The following is a 22714-nucleotide window of genomic DNA, read 5'->3' as shown; positions in this document are numbered from 1 at the left end:
TATTGGAATCATGTCAGCACCCGTTCCCCAAAGAAGACCAATGAGCTGAAGAACCGTGAAGCAAGGGTGACTGTCCACAGGGGACACAATTTCTGCTGACCGTGTCTTTTGGTGACAGTCAGACTCCTGATTGCTATGGGGGTGGGGAGGGGAGCGGAGAGGGAGTTACCTGAGAGAGAACTGATTACAGCGGAACCTGGATGGCCCCTTGCCAGGAACACAGTAAGATGGATTCAAGCGTCCCATGGGGGTGGGGACAGGGTGGGGCTGGAGAGAAGGCTTTTAAGATCCCTTCTAACACTGAGCGTGCACTATTCTATTCTTTGTCTATTTCTATTTTGTTAAAGGGCTAACTCTGCCTTGCTGTAATTTCTTAAACCAAATGAGATCATTAAGGCACTTTTATATTACTATTTTATAAAGACATATATGCACCGTGGGAACAACCAAGCAGTGCGTAGTTCTGAGCCCCCACTTAGAGAGTGAGAAGTTTAAAGATACAGCCACGTATTGCCGATGACGTAATGAACATGATTACTGCAGGTTTGAGGTAATTAAGGTGCTGATGCTTGCGAAAAGCTTTGTCTGGTCGGCAGGGATGCAGAACGACTTGGACTTGTATATATCGCTGGGAGGAATGCAAAAATGTTTTAGAGTTTAGTGTTTAGTTTAGTGTTTCTAAAAGCTGTTTTAGAAAACATCTGGGCAGTTTCTTATTCATTTAAACATACACTCTCCAAATGACCCAGCAATCCCACTCCCAGGTATTAATCTAAGAGAGATGAAAACTTATGTCCACACGAAGACCCATATGCAAATGTCTGTGCACCCAGCCTTATTCATAACGCTGCAAACTGGAAACAACCCAAATGTCCATCAGCTCGTGAACGGATCAATAAGCTGTGGTACATCCAGACACGGAATACTACCCAGTAATAAAAAGGAATGAATGACGGATAAGGAAACAATATGGATGAATTTCAAAAGCGTTACACTAAGTGAAAGAAGCCGGACACGAAAGCTACATACTGTGTGATTTCATTTACTGGACATTGGAAAAGGCAGAACTATAGGGACAAAATTCAGATTAGTGGCTGCCAGGTCCTGGAGGGGAGCGGAGGGCTTGTTTACAAAGGAACACGAGAGAACTCTTCGGGATGATAGAAATATCCTATATCACGATTGTGGCGGTGGCTATGCGATATACATTTGTCAACTCACAGAACTGTACACCTGGAAGGGTGAATTGTACTGTATGTAAGTTATACCTCAATAAAATGGACTCAGGAAAAGCTCTGTCCTTATTTTTGATAGTTATTTTCAGGTGGCTTGCAGGCAGATGGCATTCAATAAATGTTGAATGGATAAATGAGTCTCTATGGAAGTTTTGGTTTTCAATGAAGTCAGATTGTACAGAAGTGAAATTGGAAAAGGGTAAGTGCTCTGGTTCTCTCCAAGTTACCCTGCTCTCTGTCCGAGGAACCCGCCTGCTCCATGTGACACCTCAGGAGGAACCCCTCAGGATGAAGCCAGCTTTCAGAGGAAGTCTTTTTCATCTGGAATTGGGACATTCATTCAGGAAACACCCAGTAGCCAAGCCAATATTGCAACATGCAAATGTTGTTTGGAGGGTCTGCATGGGCAAGGCTGGGCTGGATGCACTGTACCCAGGAGGAATTCCCATTGTAGGGCAGCTGAGAATTCTAAAAATGCAAATGCCACCCCGAAGGATCGAAATCTCCTACGTTTCTAATCTAGCGATTGTCTTTTAAAATTTATTACAGAATAGATAATAAAACACCCTCCCCAATTTAAACAATATACTACTACTAATTACTATAAGAGTACAGCTGGCTTTAAGAAAATATGCCAATTTGTATTTACAGACCTGTTACTTTGCAACTTTTTTTTTCTCTACCAATATCACAGGATTCCTTTTTAAAATCATGTAAACCGGGCTTCCCTGGTGGCGCAGTGGTTGAGAATCTGCCTGCTAATGCAGGGGACACGGGTTCGAGCCCTGGTCTGGGAGGATCCCACATGCCGCGGAGCAACTAGGCCCGAGAGCCACAACTACCGAGCCTGCGCGTCTGGAGCCTGTGCTCTGCAACAAGAGAGGCCGCGATAGTGAGAGGCCCGTGCACCGCGATGAAGAGTGGCCCCCGCTTGCCACAACTAAAGAAAGCCCTCGCACAGAAACGAAGACCCAACACAGCAAAAAAAATTAATTAATTAATTAATTCCTACCCCCCAACATCTTCTTAAAAAAGAAAAAAATCATGTAAACCATTTTAAGCGTATGGTTCAGTAATGTTAGGTGCATTTGCTTTGATAGGCAACTAGTCTCCAGAACTCTAGCCATCTTGCAAAATTGAAACTCTGTCCCCATGAAATAGCAACTCCCCACTCCCTGCTCTTGCCCCAGCGCCTGGTAACCACCACTCTACTTTCTGTCTCTGTGAACTTGACAACTCTAGGTACTTCACGTAAGTGGGATCATATGGTATTTATCCTTTTGTGAATGGCTTATTTCACTGAACACAATGTACTCAAGGTTCATCCATGTCATGGCCTGTGTCAGGATTTCCTTCCCTTAAGCCTCCATATTCAACGGCATGTATAGACCACATTTTCTTTATCCATTCATCCATCGATAGACACTTGGGTTGCTTCCACCTTTTGGCTCTTGTGAATGCTGCTGCTGGGAACATGGATGTACAAACATCCCTTCAAGACCCTGCTTCCAATTCTGTTGAATATCTATACACCTATATACCTCCTATATCCAGAAATGGAACTGCTGGATCACATGGGAATACTATTTCTAATTACTTGAGGAACTGCCGAATAATGCTTTCCACAGTGGCTGCACCATTTTACATTCCTAGCAACGGTGCACAAGGGTTCCGATTTTTCCAAGCTCTTGCCAGTACTTGTTATTTTCTGTTTTTGGTTTTGTTTTGTTGAAGTGTTTTATAGTAGCCATCCTGATGGGTGTGAGGTGGCCTCTTTCTGTGGTTTGATTGGCATTTCCCTCGTGATCAGTGATGCTGAGCATCTTTTCATGGGCTTATTGGCCATTTGTGTATCTTCTTTGGAGAAATGTCTGTTCAGTCCTTTGCTCACTTTTAAATTGGGTTGTTTTTGTTGTTGAGTTGTAGAAGTTTTTTTAATATATTCTGGATATTAACCCCTTATTAGATATACGTTTTCAATATTTCCTCCCATTCTGTGTTTTATTCGTCTTGCTTCAAAAGGAGACTTGGACCCCCTGCTTCAAGGAGGACAACTCGTTGCTGCCATTCATGTTCCAGAGCGTCTGTGGGGTGAGGCTGAGGTGAGACTTCAGCTGAAACCACATCTCTTCTTAGCTGCCCCCCTTCCCTCTCCTATTTCACTCACCTCCCTACAAATCCCTCCTCACAGCACTCTCCCAAGCTACCACTTGTATGAGAATTCCATCTGCTTGCAGGGAACCTGACCCAAGAAAGGGGGCTTGACTGACACATGTCAAGGGGAGAAAGCAGAGCTTGGAAAGTCCAACCACACACTAGCAAGGCCCTGGCAGCTGAAAGAATGTGAGCCGATCCCACAGAGCTTCTCTGCCAATGACCACTGTCCCCAGGGTCTCAGCCAAAGCCACCCCTCAAGGAATTGATGAAGAGACAAGACAGGAAATTTAAGATATTGATTTACTTTTTTTTTTTTCCTTGCTGCGCTGCACGGCTTGTGGGATCCTAGCTCCCCGACCAGGAATCCAACCCAGGACCCCTGCAGTGGAATCGCGGACTCCTAACCACTGGACCGCCAGGGAAGTCCCTGATTTACTTTTTTTTTTTTTTTTTTTTTTTTGTTTTCCCGGGCCCCTCCACTGTTTTGGCCTCTCCCGTTGCGGAGCACAGGCTCCCGATGCGCAGGCTCAGCGGCCATGGCTCACGGGCCCAGCCGCTCCGCGGCATGTGGGATCTTCCCGGACCGGGGCACGAACCCGTGTCCCCTGCATCGGCAGGCGGACTCTCAACCACTGCGCCACCAGGGAAGCCCCCTGATTTACTTTTAAAGAGAGATGATTTGCTTACTATTTGCCTATCTGCCCATGCTGCTCTACAGGACCCTCTTCCTGCCAGGCTTTTCCGGGAAGGTGGTGTGTATTTGGGATAAACCCTGAAAGATGAGATGCAGTCGGCAGAAGGTGGACGGGAATGTGTCCCCGGACAGAGGAAAGAGCTTGTGCAAAGGTCCTGAGGCAAAACCAAAACTCCCCACCACATGCACCACCACCACTAACCGGAAAAGTAGAGAGTGTCTCGGGGACCCAGAGGAAGCCAGTGTACCTGGTGCTGGTGGAGTTCCAGAAGGAGGACGGGATAAAGTTGAGAGAAAGGGAAAGGCCAGACCACGCAGGGCCTCCTAGGAAAGCCATGTGGATCTTATCTGAGATGTAATGAGAAGGTTTTAGGCATTGCGATAAAGCAATCTGTTTTCCATTTTTAAAAGATTATTTGGTTCTGGAGTCTCTCGTGTTAATAGGGAAACTTCTGCAAGTTCAAAAGAAAAATTAGTGACAATCGCAGGGGTAAGAGAATCACTTTTCCATGTATCCTTGAAACTGTTAAAAGCCATTTAAATTTCCAGGCTAGTACAGGAAAGGCTAAGGAGGGTAGCTGGTTTGTTTTTAAAAGTAAATTGACCCAAGTCCATAGGTATATGAAACCATTGTGAGATTTTAATTTTCTTTTTATATCCTAGCAAAGGATGAACATTAGTTGAACAATTTTTATTTGATTAGATCATTTCAGGCAGTTCTTTTACTCAGGAGCTTTATTTTGATAGCTTATATGCAAAAGGCTTTGCTGACCTTTGGCAAAAATCCTGTTAAGCTTTGAATCTGGAAATTCTGCTTGCATGTACTGCTGTTTTTAAAATGGCAGCTACAATTTCAAAGCCTAAGTTATTGCAACAGAAATTATTTCTTTAAATGAAAGGAGATAAAACCGTGCCTATGCAAATTCTATAAATTTAAAAGATGAATAATTTCCATCAAATGAATTTCCGTCCAAGTTTTCTGTTATATGTTCTCTCTTGAAATCGTTTTTTTTTTTTATTGGAGTATAATTGCTTTACAATGTTGTGTTAGTTTCTGCTGTACAACAAAGTGAATATAGCTACGGATATATGTATACATATATCCCCTCCCTCTTGAGCCTCCCTCCCACCCCCCTCCCTTGAAATCTTATATAAACTTGTTCATTTCTACGCAACTGAAAATATTGGGACTTCCCTGGTGGCACAGTGGTTAAGAGTCTGCCTGCCAATGCAGGGGAAACGGGTTCAAGCCCTGGTCCGGGAAGATCCCACATGCCGCGGAGCAACTAAGCCTGTGCGCCACAGCTTCGAGCTTCCGCTCTAGAGCCCGCGAGCCACAACTACTGAGCCTGCGCTCCAGAGCCCGTGAGACACAACCACTGAGCCCGCGTACCACAACTACTGAAGCCCGCGTGCCTAGAGCCCGTGCTCCTCAACAAGCCACTGCAATGAGAAGCCAGCGCATCACAACAAAGGGTAGACCCCGCTCGCCACAACTAGAGAAAGCCCGCGTGCAGCAACGAAGACCCAACGCAGCCAAAAATAAATAAATAAAATAAATTTATTTTTTAAAAAATGTTGTATTTGTAGTTAATTTTGTATACTTTTGCAATTGACAATTTCCATAGTGAAATAATTATTTTTCCGTGTATCCCTGAAGTTGTTAAAATCCATTTTATTATTTTAAGCATCTGAAATATGCTTATTTTATTTATTTTCTTTCCTTTCAACTTTTTTAAAATGTATTTTTATTGGAGTAGAGCTGCTTTACAACGTTGTGTTAGTTTCTGCTGTACAGCACAGTGAATCAGCCCTATGTATACATATATCCCCTCTTTTTTGGATTTCCTTCCCATTTAGGTCAAAAAGCCGTTTTAATTTCCAGGATTTTCTTTCTTAAAAGTTTACCCTGGCAGTTTTGCGGAGACGATGTTAAGCACGGGCAGCTGTGGAAATGAAGCCAGTAAGGACGTCACTGGGCACAGAGAGGGGAGGCCTGCGGGTGACTCAGAGCGTTGTGTGGAGAGAGGCTGGGGCTGAGACTTATGTAGAAACAACAGTCCCTGCCTCGGGCGTGGGCGGTGAGCACGAGGGAGGGATCCTGGCTGGTGGCCACGCTTCCAGTTTGAGCAGATGGCTGAACCGTGCCACCAGTTACTGAGATGCGGAGACTGGGAGAGGCACTGGCTTACCAGGGCTGAAGGAATCCAGAGTTGCCCTTAGGACACATCACCTTTAAAGCAAAACATGCCTCCCGGTGGGGTCATCAATGGGCAGTTGGACGGAGGGGTCGGGAGGCTGGAGCGGTCTGAGGAATCCTTTTGGGAACGCTTAGCATGTAAGTCATGAGACAGGAGGGGGTCACGCGGGGAGAAAGGGCAGAGGAGAGGAGACAGCCTAGAGTCACGCTGGAAGCCAGCATTTAGGAGGCATGCATGTGTCTAAGGGAAACAGGGAGAAGCCTGCAATCGATTCTGCAGATCAGCAAGAGAAGCTGGAGCAAAACTCAGCAAAGTGCAGCATCAGAGGAGCCGGGAGAAGCACGTGTTTGAAGATGAGGACTTGGGCGGGGAAGATGGATGCGAAGGTCAAGCAAGACAAAAACAGAGAAAGTATCCCCTGGATTGGTAACCTGGAGGAGCTCGGCAGCTCTGACAAGGACAGAAGCAAGGCTGGAGTGGGCTTGAGGAGTGCATGGCTGAGAGGAAGAGTCACACCATGGGCAGCTCTCAAGAAGTTTTGCTCAAACGAGGGCAAAAGTGTCGGGGGGAGAGGTGGGTAGCAGAGAAACGTGTCATCGGTAGCGGCAAGAGGATGCAGGATGAACCAGCGATGAGCTGCTAGATGTTTAACAAAACCCCCTTTGGGAACCGAAACCTTCATTTGTATTGGTGTAAATCCTCTCCGCACAGCCAATTCCAAGTCACCGACGCAATCCAAGAGTTTGCAGAATCCCTGAAAATATAACAACTGGCTCTGAAGAATGAGGGTGACCCATCTCCAGCATAAACCGTACTGGGAGTGGTCCTGAGGAGGAGAAAGAGAGCATTGTTTCAAGACAAAAGGGAGGTGAGAGGGCGGGGTGGGGGGGTGAGTTGGGGGAAGGATGACAAGGTTCCGATTAGGAGGGAAGCCCCTTCCAAGTGCACGCCCAGGGGATGCTAGTGCTGGTGGAGTTAAAGGATCCTGTGGTGGCTTCTGAACAGAAGCAGAGGGCCAGGGAGGGGTGATGGGTGACAGGGATGTAGGGTTAGAGCCCAGAGGAAATATGCTGACCTAATCCGGGGGGGGGGGTGGCTGCTCCCCAGACGCTTGGTCTGTTGAGGAATCAGGGTCTGAGAGGCCAGCGTCGTGGATGTGTCATCTCCACAAACCTTGAAAGAGGCCAAAAATGCTGAACGAGTTGAGTGGCCAGGCAGAGAGGCAGCCGGGAGGTAAAGCCTTCAGGATGTGAGGGGCGTGCGTGCGTGCGTGCGTGTGTGGAGTGGGGTGCTTTTCTGGAAGTCCGTGCATGACGGACATCAGAAGGAGGTGGCATGGAAGAGATGCAGGGACTTACTCAGCAGAGAAGGAGAGACATGGTCTGCACGTAGCACTGGTGACCCGGGAAAACACAACTTTTGCTTGTGGTCCTGAGGTCCGAGAGGTGAGAGAGAGAAACAGCCCCAGTTGCTAGGGCTGTACTGGAACATTCTCAGGGAGAGCCAGGTGCTTGTGAAGGAGCGGGGCGGGGCTGAGGGGTCTGCTGATGGCAAAGTGAGGCGGCGGCAGAAGCTTGGAGAGGAGGCCTGGCTGGGGACTGGGTCTGATGGGGGCTGCGCAGAGCAGTCTGTGGGTGTGATTCTGGGTGAGCAGAGGCTTGGGTTTCTGGCAGCGGCTGTGGTTAAGAGTGGCTTTGAGTCACGCGCCCTTGTTTGGGTACCACAAATTCCACACTAATATACCTCCAACATTATCAACAAGACGCCAGACTCGAGATCCTGTGAGGTGTTACCCGAGTTAACCTCTAAGCAGACTGAAATTCTCTCAAGTATCATTCAGCAGCCCCTAGTCACTGAGCCCTTAATTCCTTCACTTCGGACCTCCTGGGTTCTTGTCCAGATTCCTGGCACCTAGTTTAGATTTCTGGGCCGAAGACATTCCTGCGTTAGAGAGCTTTTCTCTCTGAAATTTCATTTCAAATACCTTTTGTAGGTCCACTTTAGCTTCTCCTAAAGCTGTCCATTTGTGATCCGTAAGACTGTTTCTTTTACAGCATTTGTTTTCCCTTAGTTGTCAGATTAACTCAAAACATACTACTTCCAAGGGGGTTTTCTTTGATTCCTCCAACTTTTCTCCTAAACAAAAGGGAGGTTTAAAAACATTAGCCGGCTCCCTCTGCGCCCGCCGCTGGCTCCCGGGGCACGGAGTGGGGCCAGAGTCACAGCCACTGCGTCGCGCTCTCCAGCTGTTACCCTCCATCTGCCCGGGCTCCCTCGCTCCCCTTCCTCAGGCCGCCGTTTACCCCGGGGTCTATGGAAATAATGGAAGGACCCCTCAACCTGGCTCATCAGCAGAGCAGACGAGCAGATCGTTTAGTAGCTGCAGGGAAATACGAAGAGGCTATTTCTCGTCACAAAAAGGCTGCAGCGTATCTTTCTGAAGCTATGAAGCTGACACAGTCTGAGCAGGCTCATTTATCACCGGAACTGCAAAGGGATAGTCACATGAAACAGCTTCTCCTCATCCAGGAGAGGTGGAAGAGGGCAAAGCGGGAGGAAAGATTGAAAGCCCAGCAGAGCACAGACAAGGATGCCGCTGCCCAGCTTCAGGCATCTCACAGACCGTCTGCTGAGGACGCAGACAGCCAGAGCCCCCTGCTCTCTCAGAATTACAGCCCTTCCACAGAGAAACACTTGCCTGAGATTCAGGGGGTCTTTGACAGGGATCCAGACACACTACTATTTTTACCTCAGCAGAAGAGCGAGCCAACAGAGCTGTGCATTGGAAACAAAGCCCCAAGAGATGATAAAACAATTATAGAGGAGCAGGCAACCCAAATTGCAGATTCGAAGAGGCATGTGGAATTCCTCGTGGCTGAGAATGAAAGATTAAGGAGAGAAAATAAACAGCTAAAGGCTGAAAAGGCCAGACTTCTAAAAGGCCCGTTAGAAAAGGAGCTTGATGTAGACACTGATTCTGTAGAAAAGTCAGAGTTACGGAGCTTACCACCACATGCAGAAACTGCTACAGCCTCTTCAGCCTGGCAGAGGCTTGCATCAAACACTGGGAAAGCCAAGGTATTCCAATACCCAATCTTCCTCCCTTGGATTTTCCATCTCCAGAACGTCCCCTCATGGAACGCTCTGAAGATACTCTGAAAGGACTTATGAATAATTAAAATGGAAGGTCAGGGCTTCCCTGGTGGCGCAGTGGTTGAGAGTCCGTCTGCCGATGCATGGGACACGGGTTCGTGCCCCGGTCCGGGAAGATCCCACATGCCGCGGAGCGGCTGGGCCCGTGAGCCATGGCCGCTGAGCCTGCGCGTCCAGAGCCTGTGCTCCGCTACGGGAGAGGCCACAACAGTGAGAGGCCCGCGTACCGCAAAAAAACACAAATAAAATAAAATGGAAGGCCATAGAAGAGGTGAAAAAGAGGAAATAATACAGTAATACAGTTAATCCAAAAAAAAAAAGAAAAAAAAGGAAAACCACATGCAAGGGTGTCCCGGAGATGCCGCACCCAGCGTCCTGCGGAGGAGAGGCATCGACAAGACTCGGAAACAGTCACTGTGAAGTATGTCGCGCATCGGATTTACTGACTCGAGCTAATGATTCCAGACTTGGCAGATACTAAACTCTTGGAGGTTCACTTTCTCCTGATACAAACCAAATGGCTACCTGGAATAATTTTTTTCAAGCAACGATTATTTTTCTTCAGGGTTAAAATGTATAAAAGTATGTTATGTGTAATTAATCTATAATGCCATAAATGATAATGCAAAACCCAAATAGTAATGGTCGCCTGAGGGGCTACCTTGTATTTGAAACATGCTTTCTATTCATGCATTGACTGTATGCATCTTGTTATGCATATTTCCTTTGTTTAATAAGGTATGTAAGACACACCTTTCTAGAAGAAACTGTGTGCCACACTTTGCACTACTCGTAACATAATGATAACCTCAAGACTATCAGGAGAAATATTTAAATTTCCATTTTATGAAGAAAGGAACCAAATTATTAGTTATGCTTTTTAAAAAAATTACCAGTTTACATAATTAATCAGGGTGCATTTTAAGTTGTCACTTTTTTTGTTTAATGTATAATGCATCATTTGAAAACACCAAGGAAATATCCTTTTGTTTTTAATGATGCATGAGTGGAAGTAATGCTGGTTGGCAGTACTGATTGTAAGCAATCAGTAAAGTAATTGTATTAAAAAAAAATAGCCAATCGAAACCCTCCTACACTGTGGGTGGGAATGTAAATTGGTACAACTGCTATGGAGAACAGTATGGAGGTTCCTTCAAAAACTAAAAATAGAACTACCATATGACCCAGCAAAACCACTCCTAGGCATATATCTGGAGAAAACCATAATTTGAAAAGATACATGCACCCCTATGTTCACTGCAGCTCTATTTACAATAGCCAATACATGGAAGCAACCTAAATGTCCATCGACAGAGGAATGGATAAAGAAGATGTGGTACATATATACAATGGAATATCACTCAGCCATAGAAAGGAATGAAATAATGCCATTGACAGCAACATGGATGGACCTAGAGATGATTATACTAAGGGAAGTAAGTCAGACAGGGAAAGACAAATATCATATGATATCACTTATATGTGGAATCTAAAAGTATGATACAAATGAACTTATTTACAAAACAGAAACAGACTCACAGACATAGAAATCAAACTTATGGTTGCCAAAGGGGAAAGGGGGGGAGAGGGAGGGATAAATTAGGAGTTTGGGATTGACATATACATACTACTAAATATAAAATAGACAATCAACAAGGACCTACTGAATAGCACAGGGAACTCTACTCAATATTCTGTAATAACCAATATGGAAAAAGAATCTAAAAAAGAGTGGATATATGTATAACTGAATCACTTTGCTGTACACCTGAAACTAATACAACACTGTAAATCAACTATAATCCAATATAGAATAAAAATTAAATTTAAAAAACCCAAAAAACAAAACATTAACCAATCAAATCTTCTTGATTCACGTACTGGTATTAGTCGGAATACGTCTAGCAGTAGTCCTACTGTTTCTATAAGTCTTTTGAAAGAGTACCAGAGGGAATACATCCACCACAAGTATTTTTCTGACTTAGAAGATTCTTTTTTTGGGGGGGGGGCAGTGCCGTGCAGCTTGTGGGATTTTAGTTCCCCGACCAGGGATTGAACCTGGGCCCTCGCCTGTGAAAGCGCTGAGTCCTAACCACTGGACCGCCAGGGAATTCCGGGACTTAGAAGACTCTTAGTAGTCAACCAAATACGATAATGCAATCTGTTTGTTGCACTCATATAATTGGTAACACGGCTGCCAACTCCTGTTTCAGAGGAAAAAATATATTATGTTGAAGACAGGATTTTAAATGCCCAATTTTATAACCTGGAATTTTCCATCTTTAGAACCTAGCCTCTAGAAACAAGAGAAACGCGATCTTGGGTTCCTGTTTTCCAAGGTGGTGGCATTTAGTGGAGTAATAATACAAATGAGAAATTCAAAAGGTTACAGGAACAGCTGATAGAAGAGTCAATTTGGTGTGGGTGTCACTAGCAGTAACTTTTAGTTTTATTTTCCGTCAACACAGAGAGACCTCTGACGAAATTCTCCACATGCTTTAGAATTTTTTTAAAAAAAAGCACACCAGGTCCCCAACCATTCTGTAAAAGGTGTCCAACAATTAGAGAATAATCATTTTAAATAACATGACCATGGGCATGGCTACTTCCTGACCCCACTTAACCATATTCAGAAATCTCTAAGAGCCTGAAAGATAAGGTATTTCTGGCTGTGGTGGACAGATTCCCTTGTTTTGATAATGTTTGAGGTCCACAATCTAAGCCTGTTTTGACGATCCGTTTTTCTATTTACATTTATTGAGTGTCTGCACCATCAATGTTTTGGGGGAAGCCTTAATCCATGTAAATAAGTTACAAGTAGTTGTAACGCAAAGCACATGTGATGAGATATAAGGAAGACTCCAAAACACCCTGGGGGTTTAGAGAAAGGGGCATTATTGCTTGCCAGGGAACAACAGAAAAAATCTTAGAGGCAGTGGAATTTGAATGATGTGTCACAGGAATAGTGAGTTTGTTTGTTTAATTTTTGTTTTATACTGGAGTGTAGCTGATTAACAATGCTGCATTAGTGTCAGATGTACAGCAAGTGATTCAGTTATACCTATACATATATCTGTTCTTTTTCAAATTCTTCTCCCATGTAGGTTATTACAGAGTACTGAGCAGAGTTCCCCGTGCTATACAGTAGGTCCTTGTTGGCTGTCTATTTTATATATAGCGGTGTGCACACGTCAATCCCAAAAGAGATGATGGGAAGAGCAGGCGGTGCAGAGGAATTAGGAGAGCAGAGATGCATGGCATGTTTGGGAAATGCCAAGTAGACTGGTTTGGGGAGCACACGGGACACAAAAAGAATAAAAATTAGTTTATGGCCAGACTCATACGGATACCAGGCTAAGAAGTATGGTCTCCATGGGAAAGGCAATGGGGAGCTATTTTAAGCTGAGAGCACGGTGGCGCTCCCGGAAATTAAATCTCCCAGCACGTGTCAGATGATTTGGAAAAGCAGAGATTGGTGCAGAGCTGACAGCTAAGACACTGCGTGCATCCCATGTTTAAGATCTTTTCTATCATTATTTCACTGTTATTATCATTATTATCTTTCACAGTCATTTATTCGACGCCTACCATGTACCAGGCACACTTGTCAAGCCTTGAAGATACACAAGTGATCAAGACAGAATGTAAGGGAGGATAATCTTGTTGGAGTCCTCAGATAATAAGCAAGAGTAAGGAGGAAAACTTCAGACGAATCGATTGTACTATGAAAATCAAACGAGGTATCCTTCCTTTCCGGGAACAGGGTGGGATAGGTTACTTGAAAGAGCCCTCGCACGGAAAACAACTAAAACTGCTGGGTAAAGTACATTTTTAAAAAAACCTTCTTAAGAGCTCAGATACAATAGTAAGGAATTTACTAGGTTGAAATCTGTAGGAAAGAAGGGCCTGGAGAATTCAGGGAATCTTGCAGCTGCTTTTGCCCCGAGGACAAATGCAATCCGTGAGAGCTTGAATTTGGGGTTTGGTGGCCTAGAGGGGTAGAAGGGAAAATCCTAGCTCCTCGAACTGGGGGACTGGTAATGTGGCATCCTCGTCGCACCAAGCTCAATTAAGATATGAGTCAGTGTAAGGCTCAACCAGGAGTAAGGCTTCCCACCCCCATGATCTGAGACCTCATCTCTGCCAAAACCCTGCAGGACTTAGCCCTTCTCAAATATGCGATTAACTTTTTCTAGAAAGTTCTTCTGAACCATGAAGATCACGGAGACTATCTGAAGTGCACTACCAAGTTTCAGTTATTCAAATTCTCGTGTCTATTCAGAGCGCTTTGTGGACAGTGAAACAGAGCAGAACTGTGTGGGGCTCCTGGGCACAAAAGTCTTTTTGTATCCCCATTTTCTTGTTTGCAGGAAATAGGCTTCATTCAGCCTCCCGGAGGGTAGGTTCAAACAGTTGCTAATCAGAGAAGGGAGGGGATTTGAGGAGCATCAAGAGACAATAGTGCAGCCTTGGGGCAGGGTCCCTCTTCCCCCTCAAGTGATACACAGAACAGTATCTTTGAGTTATTTTGCAGTTACTGAAACCCCACCAGGTGAAAGAAGTTAACTGTCTACTGCCCACAAGCGCATGACCCCAGACATGTCGGAACCTGAAGGTTGACGATGCAGACTCCCACTAAGGTCACCACCAACCACTCAGAATGTCCACGAACTGATCACACCCTCTTTGAACCATTACTATAAAAACTCCTCACTAATCCCTCCCAGTTGGGACACACAGTTTAGAAGGCATTAGCCCACTGTGGCACCCTTTGCCTGGCAAAGCAATAAAGCTATTCTTTTCTACTTCACCCAAAACTCTGTCTCAGAGTCAATTCGGTACCAGGGTACAGAGGCCGGATTTCGGCTGCAATAGGCAGGAGAAAAATCCACTGGAGACATTTGGTTTCCCGACCAGCATGTAAGGCTCAGAAGACCCTACTCCAAACACACCGAAAAATCAACTGCTCTGCTTAAATCTGAAAGAGAAGTGAGAATGCAGGGAAACTGCTACACTCCCCAAATTGGAAAGACACCGAGGCAGACACAGAGAATCACAACTTACCCGAGCAGAAACCCCCCAGCAAGACGCTTTCTCGGGAACCCGAGCTGGGGTGGAAAACGTGAGCTGTAATTTATGAGCTGCTGGCGCCTCGGTGAAGACGAGTCTCAGGGATGAAAACTCCTGGGACACCCAGTCATCCGGGGGCCTCCACGCATTGGGGAGTTTTAGTCCCCAGAGCTCTACCCGGTTCTCCTAGTGAATATCAGAGAAAAGTTCCCAGCGCTGCTTCTGGCTGGAGGAGGTAGAAAGGAATGAGGTTGAAATACACCTGGAGCCCTCTGTTCTTTTTAACAAGGCCTGCCCTCAGGGGAAACTAGGTAACCAGAGCCTGACCTAGTGGGTTGCGATCACAGCCTAATCAACCTGGGGAAGGGAAATACCCACCTCCAGCCCTCTTGAGCGATAAAACTGAGAAGCACCTGTGAAGTTCACAGGCTAGAGGCACAGCCTCAGAAAAGTCGATTGCATCTTCCGGGTCATGAAGAGAGAACCAAGTCCCCCCATTAGACTCTGCAGCGATCACGGAATTGGGTTGGGAGTGGGGTGGGAATGAACAGTCGATATTTACATGATATGAAAGCCAAAGCCTGGAAGTGAAACCAGCAACCCCAGTGCGCTGTCCCGAAGGACGAGTGCTGTTAAATCATAGGAGCATCTTAACACCGCGGACCTAACACCGCGGCACCGTCCAGACCTGGGGGCAGCACCTTCCTTCTGGGCGTGACCAGGCAGCACAGCATCACTGAGAGGCGGCCAGACTGGAGGGGTGGCCTTCGTTGTGGTCACGGAGGACGATTCCCACCCGCCCAACCCCCCGCCACATTTATTCGTGCTGGAACGTCACCACACCTTCAGCACAGGCAGAGAGAATCAAGGGTCCCGTCAGATACTTTTCCACCTGCTGGTCGTTAGCTACTTAATAAAGTGGAGGAGAAAAGCAGTTATGGGGCCTATTTTCTGAGCTATTCAGTGCATTAGTTTACTGGCAGCCAGCACACATTACAAATGTTTACACTGTTTACTCAATTTAGCCTTTCTAATTTGCGAATAGATAAAAGGATTTTAAAAACTGCCTCTTACATAATAGTAAAATTGATTGGTACTTGTTAGGTATTTTACACTTAGTAAGCATTACAAAAAACAAAACAAAACAAAAAACCTACATACTCTGCAAGGGGCATATCATTTTGTCCACGGTATAAAAGAAACTCAGTGGGGGAAAGGGCGCTTCATGGGATCCTTGTAGAGCACCCCGTCTTCCTAACAGCACCCTCCTCGTTCTCTAGTGTAATTGTTGTAATTAAGGTCCATCTCCCCTGCACACCATAAGCTCCATGAGTTCAGGAACCGTGTGACACTTGTTTACACCTGTGCCTGCAGGGTTAAGCGAGGTATATACGTATCGGGGTGTTGGGTAAACATTGGTTGAATGGAAGAACAAATGAAGAAAAGGAAATTGAGTCCAAGGAAACAATTTGGGGGGGGGTAGAGATAGTTTGGTAAAGTCCTTTTTTGGGGGAAAACATCCTGGCACAATCCCTTAGCATCTCCGGGAGGTTGTAAACTGCTGATAAGGGAAGCAGATCTGAAGAGCACCAAGTGCCCTCAGTTATACTAACTCACAAGTTCATGGAACAAAGTTTGCTTTAGGGTTGAGGACCTCCTGGTGGCCTCCCTCTTTCTCTCTGGTCCCAGGCACTTTGGACATCAGTGCAGACACGGCCAAGTCCAAGCACCACAGCGCGCACAGCCCATCCTGGAAATGGCCCAGAAGCAGCATCGAGAAACCCCGACCATGAAGACGTGAAACTCTTAAGGGGCGGGGCCCCGAGTCCCGAGGAACACGCGCTTTGCCGAGAAGCACAACAACACGGGCCTGAGGAAGATGCAGGCCAACAAGGCCAAGGCCAGGAGGGCAGGCGCTGAGGCTGTCAGGCGCTTGTAAAGCCCAAGGAGGCCAAGCTCCAGATCCCAAAAGGCATCAACCACAAGCTCAATCAACTTCCCTACCTTGCCCACCCCAAGCTCGGGAAGCATGCTTGTGCCTGCATCAGGGCTCAGGCTCTGCTGGAAAAGTGAAAGACCAAGGCTCAAACCAAGACCGGACTGCAGCTCCTGCTCCAGCTCCAGCTCCAGCTCCTGCTCCTGCTCCTGCTCCAGCTCCAGCTCAGCTCCAGCTCCAGCTCCTGCTCCAGCTCCAGCTCCTGCTCCTGCTCCAGCTCCAGCTCCTGCTCCAGCTCCTGCTCCTGCTCCTGCTCCAGCTCCAGCTCCTGCTCCAGCTCCTGCTCCTGCTCCAGCTCCTGCTCCAGCTCCAGCTCCTGCTCCTGCTCCTGCTCCAGCTCCAGCTCCTGCTCCAGCTCCTGCTCCAGCTCCAGCTCCAGCTCCAGCTCCTGCTCCAGCTCCAGCTCCAGCTCCTGCTCCAGCTCCTGCTCTTGCTCCAGCTCCTGCTCTTGCTCCAGCTCCAGCTCCAGCTCCTGCTCCAGCTCCAGCTCCAGCTCCTGCTCCAGCTCCAGCTCCCAAAGGTGTCCAGAGCCCTACCAAGGCTCAGAGCAGAGGTGTTTTCTGCCACTGTGAGCATGGAAGGACTGGTTTGATCCCTGGGCTGCTGAGGGGGCTGGTCTTCTCCTGTGCTATTAGTATAAATAAGCATGAGGCAGGATCGGTTTAAAAATAAAAAAGAGGATGGCAGGCCCCTGCTGCTGGGCGGTATGTAGCAAGGATGTGTTCTGACTGTTTTCATCTGCATCCCACCCTGTCACATCTGGTAAAGTACCATCCTGTGCAGGGTTGTATGTTTTAAATAAACAATTTCCCTGTATTTAGAGTATCGTTATTGTTACTTCTGTTGTTTTCCCCTAGAGAAAGAAGGTATTATGGTTTTCTGGTCTGTCTCCCACTCCTGCCTTCCCAGTTCATCAAATCTAAAAAACAAAAGAGGCTTTCATTCAATCACTGTTTATGGTGGGATTGGGTTCCCAAATGAACATGTCAGGCCAAAGTCATAAATAGTCAGAACTACACTAGAAAATCTTTTAAGTTGCCCATAAATTAGTGTTCTCTCCTCTCTTAGCCTAACAGCCAGTGCTGCCTTTGGCATTGGAAGGGATCACTGTGTCTTCTGTTGACACCAGAAAAGTAGTTGCCTTGTGTTTGGGGTCCATGACATAGAATCACACTCAGGAAAAACGCTCGCACCTTTAAAGGGTCAAGCAGGTGCGAATGGGCAGTAACGTGCTTCTCATCTCCCACCACGCAGGGTGGCTGCTCAGTGAGGGGCAGACTCACCAGGACTGCATGTGTCCTCCCTCTCCACCCCTCCCTCCCCGAGAAAATACGTCACCTCTTCCAGGAGCTGGTCCCTGTGCTAGGCCAGGGGCCACAAAGAAAATGTACTGTCCTCACCCTTGAGGAGTCCACAACCTAGTGAGGTCACAGCCATGAACCAAAATTGCATTACAACGGATGAGGTGCAAAGAGAGACGTGCATAAATGGTGCACAGTAACCAGCTGAGTGGGGCTGGGGAGCTGCCCTAAAGAGCTGGCCTTTGACCTGGGTCTCAAGGGTTGACTTTGGCTTCTCTAGAAGAGGAGGAAAGCCTGGAAGGCACAGCACATCCCAGTCACGGCAAGACGTGGGGGAAGAGGGATCCAGGCAGAAGATGAAGATGGAAAATACCCTGGGGGCCATACTGCACTTAGTACCAGCACATCCCCTGAGAAAAATACCGCCAGAATTGACCAGCTCCCCCCGCTCTGTACACCAGCCAGGGGAGCAGAGAATACTGAGCCTCCGGAACCCTTCCTCTGCAGGCAGCTACTGTGAGTAAAGGAAAAGACCACAGTAAACGTCTTCTCCAGACCCACCTCCGGGACAACCGCCTCTGGACAGAGTAACTGACAAGCATGGCCAGGGCCACGGGGTTCCCATCCCTTTGCCTGATCTTGTCTTCCTTTCAGCGACCTTGCTTGGGGGTGAGAAGCACAGCAGGGGCTTGACCTTTGAAAACGCCGGAAGCCTCTATATCTATTCGTATTCGTCTCTCCTTAGCTGGACACCCTTCACGCTCAGACCCCAGCCATGGCCGCCCTGGCAGGTAAGAATCTCGGGCTCAATATAGTTCATGGTGTGGGAACTTGATCTAGACCAACATGTGATCTCCAGCCAGTAGGGATTTGGCAAGATCCCAGGAGAGAAAGAAATTTGTATTCTAAGCTGAAGCTAATCGTTCTGTATTATGTTGCACTTCCCTGTGACAGGCGCCCGTGTTCATGCTTGAGGCAAGATACAGCCTGAGTTAGAGCCGGTGTTAAAAGGAAGCAGGCCTGTGACATTTACAAGAAAGGTGAAAACCAAGGTTCCACAGAGAGGGGGGTGGGATCAGACACAAAGCTATTTTCTGACTCTGAGAATGTTCCAGGGAATCCTCATGATGCGACGCCCTGCGAAATTAACGCTTCCTTTTCTTCATCCTCACAGTTGAGCCTTGTGCAAGGTCAATTGATGTCAACACTTCTCTGTTACAGGCAAACTACAAATTCCCAGGAAAAATATTTGAGTTAAAATCTTTGGGAAACATACAGAAAGAGTAAGGGAAGGGTGAGACAAAATGCTACCCCGTCCTCAGAACTGTTAAACAAGATTCAGGAAGAGATTTCAAAGAAAAATGTTCAAAACATCTGGTTCTTATCTGCAATATAATTAGAAATGTATCTTAATATATAAGGCATTTTTTTTTTTTTTTTTTTGCGGTACGCGGGCCTCTCACTGCCGCGGCCTCTCCCGCCGCGGAGCACAGGCTCCGGACGCGCAGGCTCAGCGGCCATGGCTTACGGGCCCAGCCGCTCCGCGGCATGTGGGATCCTCCCAAACTGGGGCACGAACCCGCATCCCCCGCACCGGCAGGCGGACTCTCAACCACTGCGCCACCAGGGAAGCCCTAAGGCATTTTTAAAAGCCGAGAGGAAGGACATTTCTGGGTGACCAAATGTCTTGGATGATGTCATAATCATGGCATGAAGAGGAATACCAAAGACTCTTTGGCAATATTTTGAGAGATGTGCTTTTTGTATTGTTTTGTTGTTTACCAATGAAATAAGAAGGCAGAGAATGAGACTTTATCAAACGTCATTTGGAATCAAGGGATTCCTAAACCTAGGTGGTAGAAAGAGAGAAGGTGGTAGATGAGATATGGTTTCAAAATGCTAATCAGTAGATGTTTTGAGACGTTTTCTTTGCATTCTCTGCCACTTCCCACTCCTGTTTGTTTTTATTTGGTCCATTTTCCACTCTGAGAATAATAAAGAAAAAGGAGCATGCATTTGGTTAGAGAACAGCAGAAGGATATAAATGGCTGTTGTCTGGCTCGTGGTCCCAGCTCGCTCACCTGGCTCTCCTTGGCCAACTTTTGAAGTCCTGGCATCCAGACCTATTGCATTAGAACCCCTGGGGGCCAGACCCAGGGAACAGTATGTGCTTTTTTAAAAAAACAAAAACAAAAAACTCCCCAGATGATGCCGACTGTGCAGCTAGGTTGGGGACCACTGTCATCAACTCTGCAACATCATGAGTGAGAGACGCCCTCCCCGCTCCCGCCAGCAGCCAAGTATTCCCCAGGCTTTTGTACTCACAGACCGGGAACGTTTCAAAACGCACTTGGGGGAGCCATATAGATTTTCGTTTGTCAGGATTGTAAAAACATCAGTTACCATTGACTATCATGATCATTTCATGAAATACAGGACATTTTAATATCAAAATGGCAGAAATGACATAGTCTCAGAGTATTAAAAATCTGATTACATATGTATTTACACACATACCTATATACCTGCACACTTGTATATGTTTACATGTATATTTCATCATATTTCTTTCTCCCTTTTACTAAGAAGAGTTCTTCTTGGACTGCCTGGCTTTGGGACCAACTTGTATCCTATCTGCAACACCCCTTCCAAGAAACTGACACCAAAATGAGCATTTACTATATGCCAAGCCCTTGTCTTATTGGTTTACAGACATGAAATCGTTTAGTTCTCACAACCCTAAAAAATAGGTACTGTTATTATATTCATTTTTCAGATAAAGAAATAATCACAGCAGGTGAAGCAGTTTGCTCTGGGTCACACAGTAAGTGACAGAGCCCGATTTTGAACCCAGGCAATCAGATTTCAGAGCCCCACATTCTCAACCTCTTTACCGTACAAGTAGCTATCTGTTCATGTATTATATTATTCAGCAAACGCTTATTAAGCAACTACTATGTGCTAGGCAGCATGATGAACCCCAGGGATACAGAGATTAAGGAGGGTGAAATCTAGGCCCTTGGAACATAGGCGTGTTGGGGACACATTTATTCCTACTCCTCGTGTTTCCCCAGAAGAGTGGGCCTTCCCACTTGACTTTCCAGGAAGGAGATGAAGGAGGAACCCATCTGACTTCTCTCTGCCCCCAACTCACTCCTGGGAAGGAGTGGCTTGGGATGGTTTACCAGATGAACCAGGAAGAAGAAACCCTGTTGGCCAAGCAGTGAGTTTCCCAGGCCAGGCTCTCCTCCCCGGGGCGGCGGGGGGGGACAGATGATTTGCATTGTTCTGAGGCTGCTGATGACCTGACTAAAGGGAAGTCTGACTAATTCACTGCCACCCTGGAAGCCCTACTGGCCACTCGGCTACAGAGGAGCTTGGCCCAAAGCCCAGTTCCTGCCGCAGCTGGACCTATGGGCACTGGAGCAGCACCTGGGAGTGACTAAGGGTTTGTCTCCCAGTGAAAAATGGTCATCAAGTAGAACGTAGTTTGTACTGGAGGGATCTGCGCTGAAAACACGTGCCTGGGCATCTGCACCAACATCCTCACATCCACAAGGGCCACCAAAGGCCAAGGGTCTTGTGTGTAACGCACAAGTGCCTGCAAAGGTAAACCAGGAGGCTGGGGAGCCCGGAGGAGGGGTTTCCAACCCAGACTGGGGGATGGGGCGCACGAACGGAGTCCTGAAGGACCACAGGCATTTTAGACTTTGAGCAGTGGGGTGGGGGATGGAAAGACACCAGGCAGGGGTGAGAGCAAATGCAGAGGCAGGAGAGGACATGGCGTACCATTCAGAATGACCAGAGCATCCGCGGCAGAGAGGTAAGAAGTGAGCCTGGAGGGAGAGGCAGGGATGGAATTGTGAAGCCTTGACCTCCACGCAGAGGCCTTGTGGATATCACCCTGAAGGCAACGAGGAGCTTGCGAAGGGTTTAAGCCGCAGGGACATGATGATCACTTTCGGTAAGATTTCTCCAACGAGAGTGAGGTGAACTGGGGACCAGAGGACCTCCTGGGAAGCTGGGACAGTGGCCGGGCCAAAAATGATGAGGTCTGGAAAGAAGGGAGATGGCTGTGAGGCTGTGGAGGAGATTACAGAGATGTCGTGGATCATAGTGACTGATGAGCTACGGCAATCGGGGGAAAAGGAGACCTCTGCTTTCTGGCTTAGGGACTGAGGGTGCATAGCTGCAATTCCCAAGATACGGAACACGAGATCAGGAAGAGGATGACAGTTCCACCGTGGCCAGGTGCATTCTGAGGTGCCCATGATGGGAGCTCTTGTCATGCTCTGTGGGGGCCCCTCCCGTGGGTCACTGAACCGAAGCGGTTCTGCCAGCATGCCCACAAGACTCTCCCACAATCGCCAGTGGCACCCATGAGGCTGTGCTGCCGTCCTGTCTTATGGCCTGGAATCCCGTCCGCTTGCTCTGGGCACTGACAGAGCATCCCCACCGGCTCCCAGGCGTGGTTTTGGCTTCCGCCTGCCTGGGAGTCACCAGAGGCCCCTCCTGAGCTCATTCTTCCTCTGACTTAGGGAGGGAGAATACTTCCTCCTTCATCTCCACAGCAACTGGTTCCACCAGTTTTCCGGAGCATTTCTTCCTCTTCCGCTCCAGCTGAAAGCTTTCTTGATCAAATCATTTAGCCTCCTGGCAAACTCGCCCTTCCCTTCCTCGTGCGAGACACCCCAACCCCGCCAAGAAGCCACAGTCCTGCTCTCTTAAATCATGCTCCCTGCTGATCGATCTGTCTCATGGGGATGCATTCGGAGTCAGCCCTGCCCGGGGCCGGCAGATTTCCATCAAACATCTCAGTGGGTCTCCTCTATTCTTAGGTCTGCCCTGACAGAAGGCACACAGTTTAACGGGAAGTTCAGGTGAGTAGGGCTAACCTGGGGTCAACA

The 22714-nt window shown here is 47.3% G+C and overlaps 1 pseudogene; it reads left to right on the top strand.

Annotated features, from left to right (window-relative positions):
• Positions 1 to 8435: 8435 nt before the first annotated feature.
• Positions 8436 to 9446, top strand: LOC113625844 (nuclear receptor-binding factor 2 pseudogene; annotated as a pseudogene).
• The last annotated feature ends 13268 nt before the right edge of the window (positions 9447 to 22714 follow it).

Source organism: Aethalodelphis obliquidens, unplaced genomic scaffold (assembly GCF_003676395.1).
Source record: "Aethalodelphis obliquidens isolate GAN/ISIS:26980383/991018 unplaced genomic scaffold, ASM367639v1 scaffold16, whole genome shotgun sequence".
NCBI classification, from domain to species: Eukaryota; Metazoa; Chordata; class Mammalia; order Artiodactyla; family Delphinidae; genus Aethalodelphis; species Aethalodelphis obliquidens.
Note: the sequence above shows the minus strand (reverse complement) of the source record. Positions and strands in the feature narration are given on the sequence as shown.